Source organism: Pan paniscus, chromosome 2, assembly GCF_029289425.2.
Source record: "Pan paniscus chromosome 2, NHGRI_mPanPan1-v2.0_pri, whole genome shotgun sequence".
NCBI lineage: Eukaryota > Metazoa > Chordata > Mammalia > Primates > Hominidae > Pan > Pan paniscus.
The window spans coordinates 129,316,363-129,324,821 of record NC_085926.1 but is presented as its reverse complement, the minus strand read 5'-3'; the positions used below and the strand labels follow the sequence as shown (position 1 = coordinate 129,324,821).

The following is an 8,459-nucleotide window of genomic DNA, read 5'->3' as shown; positions in this document are numbered from 1 at the left end:
CAGAGCACCTAAATATATAAAGCAAATATTAATAAATCTCAAGAGAGAGACAGACTGTAATACAATAATAGTAGAAGACTTTAATACCCCACTTTCAGCAATGGACAAATCATACAGAAAAAAAGTAAATAAAACATCAGACTTAACAAATTTAGTGAGATTAAAATCATATCAAGTATATTTTCCAACCACAATGGCATAAAACTAGAAAGCAATAACAGGAGGAATTTCAGAAAATTCACAAATACATGGAAATGAAACAACATGCTCCTGAACAATCAATGGGTCAAAGAAGATATTAAAAGGGAAATTAAAAATTACCTTAAGATAAATAAAAATGGGGACACAACATACCAAAACCTATGTGATGCAGCAAAATCAGGTCTAAGAGGGAAGTTTATAGGATTAAACACTAACATTGAAAAGAAAAATGACCTAAATAAATAACCTAAGAGTACACCTCAAGGAACTAGAACAAACTAAGAACAAACTAAGCCTAAAGAACAAACTAAGCCTAAAGTTAGAAAAAGAAAATAATAAAGATCAGAGTAGAAATGAATGAAATAGAGACTAGAAAAACAATAGGTCAATGAGACTAAGAAGTTGGCTTTTTGAAAAGATAAACAAAATTCACAAACCTTTATCAAGACTAAGAAAAAAGAGATTATTCAAATAAAATTAAGAGGAAACATCAGAACTGATACTACAGAAATGCAAAAGACCACCAGAGGCTACTGTAAACAAGTATATGCCAACAAATTGAATAACCTAGAAGAAACAGATAAATTCCTAGACACACATAATTCTACCAATACTGAATCATGAAGAAAAATAAAATCTAATCAGACCAATAACAAGTAGATGCATTAATAAGAAATGCTTTCCCATCAAAGAAAAGCCTAGGACCTGATGGTTTCATTGCTGAATTCTACCAAAAATTTAAAGAACAATTCCTCTCAAATTCTTCAAAAAACTGAAGAAGAGTAAATACTTCCAAATTCATTTTATGAGGCCAGCATTACCCTGATGCTAAAGCCAAAGACACTACAGGAAAAGGAAACTATAGGTCAATATGCCTGATGAACACAGATGCAAAAATCTCAAACAAAAAATGCTAGCAAACTGAATTCAACAGCACACGAAAAGGATCAGTCACCCTGATCAAGTGGGATTTATTCCTGGGATGCAAGGATAGACCTTGTCAACAAATGCAAATCAATGTGATTCATCCTATTAACAGAATGGATAAAAAACATGTAATCATCCCAATAGATACATCTGATAAAATTTAACATCCTTTCATGATAAAAACTCTCAACACATTAGGCATAGAAGAAATGTACCTCAGCATAATAAAGGCCATATATGACCCACACACAGCTGACATCACACTCAATGGTAAAAAGTTGAAAGCTTTTCCTCTAAGATTATAAATAAGAGAAGGATGCAACACAGTACTGGAAGTCCTACCCAGACTTGGTAGGTCTTCCAAGACCTTGAAAGCCAGGTGGGGTGGCTCATGCCTATAATCCCAGCACTCTGGGAGGCCAAAGTGGGTGGATCACCTGAGGTCAGAAGTTGGAGACCAGCCTGGCCAACATGGCAAAACCCCATCTCTAGTAAAAATACAAAAATTAGTTGGGCATGATGGTGCATGCCTGTAGTTCCAGCTACTCAGGAAGCTGAGGCAGGAGACTTGCTTGAACCTGGGAGGAGGTTGCAGTGAGCCAAGATGGTGCCACTGCACTCAATCCTGGGTGACAAAGTGAGACTCTGTCTCAAAAAAAAAAAAAAAAAAAGGAATTGAAGAAGACACAAATAAATGGCCCAACAAATAAATGAAAACAAATCCCTTGTTAATGAACTGGAAGAATTTATGTTGTTAAAATGTCCATATTACTCAAAGCAATCTGCAGATTCAATGCAATCTCTATCAAAATTCCAATGACTTTTTTCAAAGAAATAGAAAAGCAATTCAAAGATTCATATGAAACTACAAAAAAACCTTGACTAGCCAAAAAATCTTAACCAAAACAACAAAGCTAGAGGTATCACATTGCTTGACTTCACAATATATCATAAAGCTATAGTAACCAAAACAGCATGGTACTGTCATAAAAACAGACACACAGACCAATGGAACAGAATAGAGATCTTGGAAATAAATCCACACATTTATGGTCAATTGATTTTCCACAGAGGGTAAGAATACACAATGAGGAAAAGATAATCCCTTCAATAAATGGTGTTGGGACAACTGCATATTTCTGTGCAGAAGAATAAAATTAGAACCTTATCTCATACCATATAAAAAATAAACTCGAAATAGATTAAAGACTTAAATGCAAGACCTGAAACTGTAAAGCTACAGAAAACAGGGGAAAAGCTCCATGACATTGGTCTGGACAATGATTTTTTTGGATAAGACTTCAAAAGCACAGGCAACAACAACAAGAATAGACAAATGGGATTATGTCAAACTAAAACTTTCTGCACAGCACAGGAAACAGTCAACACAGTAAAGGGACAATCTATAGAATGGGAAAAAATAACTTCAAATCACACAACTGATGAGAGGTTAATAGCCAAAATATATAAGGAACATGAACAACTCAATAGCAAGAAAACACATAACCCAATTAAAAATGAGGCAGATGACCTGAATAGACATTTCTCAAAGAAAGGCAAATAGGTGTATGAAAAAAATGCTCAACATCACTAATTATTAGGGAAATGAAAATCAAAACCACTATGGAATATCACCCCATATCTGTTAGAATGGCTATGATTAAAAAGATGAAAGGTAAGTATTAGAGAAAATATGAAGAAAAGGGAATGCTTACACAATATTGGTGGAAATGTACATTAGTATGGTCATCATGGAAAACAGCATGGAGGTATTTAAAAATAAAGAACTACTATATGGTCCAGAAATCCCATTACAGGGTATTTATTCAAAGTAATTGAAATTAGGATCTGGAGAGATAGCTGCACTCCCATGTTCACTGCAACACTATTCACAATAGCCAAGATGTGGGATCAACCTAAGTGTCCATCAACAGATAAACGAATAAAGAAAATGTGGTATATATACACAATGGAATACTATTTGGCCTTAAAATAGAAGAAAATTCTGTCATTTGTGACAATATGGATTAACCTAGATGACATGTTAAATGAAATAAGCCAGGTGAAAATACCACATGATTTCACTTATATATGGCATCTAAAAAAGTTAAACACATAGAAACAGAGAGTAAAATTATGGTTACCAGGGGTTGGGGGTAGGGAACAGTAATTGAGAAGATATTGATCGAAGAATATAAAACTTCAGTTAGGAGAAATAAGTTCAAAAGATCTGTTGCACAAATGGTGACTATAGTTAATAAACTGCATTAATTTGTGAAAATTGCTAAGAGTAAATTTTGTGTTCTTACCATGAAAGATGATAAATATGTGAGGTAATGCATATGTTAATTAGCTCAATTTAGCCACGCCACAATGTATACATATTTGAAAGCATCATTTTGTACACAGTAAACATAGACAATTTTTATTAGTCAATGTTAGAAAATATTTTTTAAAAAACTATGTAGTTTACAAAGCTTAAAGTATTTGCTATCTGGCTTTTAAGAAAATGTTTGCCCATCCCTTCCCTGGAGTCTTGGAGAGCAAGGATGGCTCTCTATACCTTTTATAGTACCTGGCATTTAGTAGGTACATATTAAATATCTGTTGAAAGAAGTGAAGAGCCTCAAGGCCCAGCTCTAACCCCTCTTTAATGGGAGGCTCTTTTTTTGGAAGGGCAGTGCTAGACAGGTATGGGTCAGTTCTCTTCTGATAGTCCCAGAGTCTACAGCGAACCAAAGATGAAAGCTCTGAAGGAGAGACACCAGTACTCACAGGTCTCATGTCCATGCTCCGTCCAAGGGGACCTAGCTACTTCCTTACCCCTTCTCAGTTTCAGGAGAAGAAAAGTGTTGGGAGATTGGTGAAGACCCTTTCCCACCAATTGCTGTGGTGAACCCTCCAGCAAGGGCATGGCTACTTTCAGGAAAGCAAAGAGGGTCCTCTGCTTCTCTATCCTTCCCAAAAAACATGGGCTGGGGGTAACCCTAAAGAGCAGCCATGGAGGACTGTGGGAAGGACTCAGCCTTGCTGTAGAAGCTCTCTGCAAAGCAAGAGGCAGGGTATGGTAACAAATGCCAATTCCTGGTTAAATTGGACTTGATAGGTGAAAGATGTCAGGCTGTGTGTGGTCACATTGTACATATGCATGCCTGGGGGTTACCAGGCTGTATGCAAATGTACAAGGAAGAGGTAGGCTCTGAGAACCTGCCAGGGCCCCTGGGATGAGCTGTGGATTTTTGCCCCTGATCCCATGAATTGGAGGGTCCTCTGCTCAAAACATATGATGTACATGTCTTCTTTTAATTTGGTATCGTCTTTAGGTCCGGAAGAGAAAACATTCCCTTCCTTATACCAAAGTCCTCAGATCAGCTTCCCTGAGTCCACAGAGGGTTGCCTCAGACGAACTGGGATCTGAAGTCCTGAGAAAGCACCAGCTTCCACCACTCCCAAGTCCTGGAGGGTATCCAGTAACTGCTCCCGGGCAGCACCAATAAAGCAATTCTCCAGAAAGATGGGCAGGCCTCCCACACCATCACGCAGGGTATACAGGGGCACTCGCACCAGGCCCAGCACCTGTAAAAGGAAGGAGACAGGAGACACTGGGACTCCAGGTAGCTCATGTCACTACCTCCATCCTCTCTTTAGCAGATCTTTCTAGAGCAGATGCTGCAACTCTTAATACTCCAGCAGAAACAAGCCCAAGGCTCCTATCTAAAGGAGGCCCAGTGGGCTCAACCCTCTGCAGACAAATGACCCAAGACATGCTATCCAGCTCCATCAATGTTAATCCTTATGACTTCTGTCCCCTAAACCTCTAGTGGCTCCTAACGCCAAAATTCATGCTTAGCCCTGCAACAATGGTTCTCAAAATGGGAAACCTAGACCACCGTTATCAGCATCACTTGGGAACTTTTGAAAAAAGCAATCTCAGATTTCTGAACCCCTGCCCTCCCAGAACTTGGGAGTGGTGGAAGCTGGTGCTTTCTCACCCACAACCAGCGTTCTGGGAGTAGAATCTAGTCATTTTTGTTTTTATAAGCCTCAGAGATGATTCTGATACTTGACAAAATTTGAGAACTACCTCCATATACAATCTGTCTCTCGCCCTGGCCTTAAGTATTAGGGCCATATCCTCTTCCTAAGAAAAACAGAGGCCCAACAATAAGGGACTAGGGTAGATGCCTGGCCATTTTCACATTATCAATAGAGAGCAGCAGAGAGATGTAGATATGTGTGTTCTAGAAAAATCTCTCCAGAGCCCAGTAAAGGGCGAGGTGGGTGGAAATCTTCCCAGGAAGCCTAGGTTGGCAGTACCATTCAATAAGAGAAGACCAAGATCCCAACTCCACCAAGAAAATGGGGAAGAGGGCAAGTTCTGACAGACGGGGACCTCAATCCAAAAAGAGTTGCTGAGGCAAAGGAAGACATGGAAGGAAAAGGAATAAGATATGGGGCAGGGTCCCAGACTGGCCCCACCTCCAGCCCGTGGTCCTTGGCGCCTGTTGCGCTGGCCTCCACAGCCAACAGCTGCTCGAGCGTCAGAGATTTGGCATAGAAGTGGGCCACAACGCGGCGTGGGAGCTGCGGTAGTCAGGGCGCTCCACGCGGAAGGCGGCCGCCGCCTCGCCCAGCAGTTCCAGCAGACCACGGTTCAGCCCGTCCTCCAGGCTGCTGTCTTGCGAGTCCACGAATCCGCCAGGGAAGCCCAGGCGCCCATCAAAGCGCATCTGCATCTGAGAGAGGAGGAAGCTGGGATTGGCAGGGACACCCGAGAGTAGCGCCGCAAGGAAGGTGCAAGGCCGGAGCGGAGAGTGGCCGGGCGCGCGCCCTCCTCACCAGTATGGCGTAGCGCACAGGGAGGCGGCCAAAGAGAATTCCAGGGTCCGGCGCGTGCAGGAGCGCATAGCAGGCATGCCTCCAGCCTGGCCCCAGCGCCAGGGCCTCGGCCAGCTCCAGCCTGCGGGCCCTGGCCACGGCCCGACACTGCTCTTCCGCTGTTCCGAAGGCCTACGAGGGCACAAGGGCGAATCTCACCTCGGACCAATCCGAGCGTGGGCGGTGCCGCAAGGCACCATCCCTGCAGGGATAAGGGGAGGAACCTAGGCGCCTTAGGTCAGGGCACAGCGACCGGTGCCCGAGGCAGCCAATCAGGGCGGGGCTTGCAGACCGGACTGATGTCCAGAGCCCAGGAACCTTAGGGAAACCATAAGCAACCTCTGGGTTGGGCTTGCGGCGGGGCGGGGCGGGGCTGAAGGTGTGGCAGCGCCCTGAACCTGGAGAAAGGCTAGTACGTAAACGCCTACGTCAGAATCTGGAGTCAGCTGGAGTGTGCCAGCAGGTAAGGGAGAGCTGGGGCGCTCAGTTGAGTGCTGGGAGCCAAAGAAGTAATAACTACCTTTGGTTGGGTGTGGTGGTACACAAAGCACAAGGCCAGGGTGGGGGTTAGGAGGAAATGAGGCAGGGTTGGCCTCAGACACCAAGGCCTATCGTAGGGAAATGGGGATGGACAGGCGTCATGGTCTGACAGCTGTCTTGAGTGGTGAAATTGAGGGGACTTGGTGACTGAGTGAATGGGGAAGAGGGAGCGCTGGGCTAGTGGTGGTTCCGAGTTTCCTGGATGTGGTGTCATTTTCTGAGAGGGGGAGAGTAGGAGAAGGGTGAGCAGCGATAAGTGTAGTTCTAGTCAGGAATTGGGGCGGCCATAGGCAGTGGGCAGCTGATCGCGGGGGTCTGGCACACAGGAAGTGGCACATGGAGAAGTCACAGGGCAGTGAGATTTTCAGGGGAAGGGTGGGGGTGGAAGGAGCTGTGAGTGAAATCCTGTGGCAGGAGTGGGAGTGAGGAGGGGTGAGAGGTAGAAGAAGCCTCCTAGGCTTTCTAGTCTTTCCCTCAAACACCCTCAGACCTTTGAGCTATGAAGGAGGGTGGGTTACCCTACCACAAGGGCAGAGGTCTACTCAGGGCCTGATGCTGAGATGCAGGATCCCTCACTCCAGGCCAGGCCTTCCCCACCCTGCAGAGCGCCCCTACACCAGGTGTCGATATTGATTATGCAATAGAAAGCAGGAGGCAGCTCCTTGAGGGGGCTGGGCATAAACTCACAGCCTGTAAGTGACAGCATGTGGTGGGAAAGAGTCCAGACCCACCCAGAAACAGGTTTGTGCCCTTAACAAGTCACTTAACTCTCTCAGATCCCAGTAGCTCATCTGTTAAGTGGAGATGATACCAACTTACTAGGGATGTTGAGATATGTAAAGCACTTAGAACAGTGCAAGGCAGAAAATAAATGTATCCATTCTTGGAGTCGAGGGTTGGGACACGCTGCTGTGTGTTATGTTAAAGACCCAGGAGTTGGAACTGAGCCACACTCATCAAGGCCCCAGTGTTTCAAGCAGGGATGAAAACTGTTAGGCATCATTTTTCCTAGCTTAGTCTTCTGAGTTGCAGGGTGGAGATGCCAAATACTAACATCAGATGGGCAGATCAAGGTGATAAAGCTGTAGGTGTGACACAATCCATGTTGGCCTGCTATCATTCTGGGGACTTGGAAATGGCCCTGGCTTCATGTTACACTCACCTTGCTCTAAAAGCTGATAGCAACTGCCGATTTCCGGGTTTCAACCAGAGCAACTGAATCAGAATCTGTGGAGGTAATACAGGGACATGTGGCTTTTCAAAGATGTTTCAGGTAACTAATAGCCAAGGTGGAGAGGAGGTGATCTACCCCTCTCCCCAGCATTTCAAAGGTGACCCTCTCTCCTAGATTAGCTACTTTTAAGGATTTAGGGTTAAACATGCCCTTTTCAGATCTTCAGGCTGTTCTTTCTTTCCTGGTTGCTTGAAGAGACTTTTAAAGATGGACTCAACTATTTATAAGGCAACATGAAAATCTATAAAAGCCAAGGCAACAGCTATACAGGAATTAATGCTTTGGAGACCAGAGCTTTTTCTGGATGAAGAAAATGGAAGCCCATAAGAACCCCCAACTTTGCCATCCCTTTCAAATCCCTCTCTGCTTCTGCCTCACCTCCCCACCTCCGCCAACCATTCCCCATTCACTATCCTGAGGCAGAATGTCCAGGACTCAAGGCTGGAGGTAGAGGGCTGAGCAATGTACCTAAAAAGCTGCTTCAAGTTCATGGTGGTACGTGGAATCAAAAATAGCTCTGTGGTCAGTCTGGGAGGATGCTAAGGAACCAATTCATTTTTAAAATAATGAGGAAAAGAATTAAGCATTTATCATGCTTTTAAATTTTATTTATTTATTTATTTGAGATGGAGTCTTGCTCTGTCACCCAGGCTGGAGTGCAGTGCCGCAATCTCGGCTC

The 8,459-nt window shown here is 43.9% G+C and overlaps 1 protein-coding gene and 1 pseudogene across 6 annotated transcripts in view; one reads left to right on the top strand and one right to left on the bottom strand.

Annotated features, from left to right (window-relative positions):
• Positions 1 to 55: 55 nt before the first annotated feature.
• LOC129397444 (U8 snoRNA-decapping enzyme-like) lies at positions 56 to 6,206 on the bottom strand (annotated as a pseudogene).
• A 29-nt stretch (positions 6,207 to 6,235) lies between these two features.
• The window catches only part of LOC129397445 (uncharacterized), a 62,565-nt gene continuing 60,341 nt past the window's right edge, over positions 6,236 to 8,459 (top strand). For all 6 annotated transcript variants that reach the window (XR_010111649.1, XR_010111650.1, XR_008955403.2 and 3 more), the window contains exon 1: positions 6,236 to 6,469. The gene's annotated coding sequence lies outside the window, so the exon portion shown is untranslated. The remainder of the gene's footprint in view (positions 6,470 to 8,459) is intronic.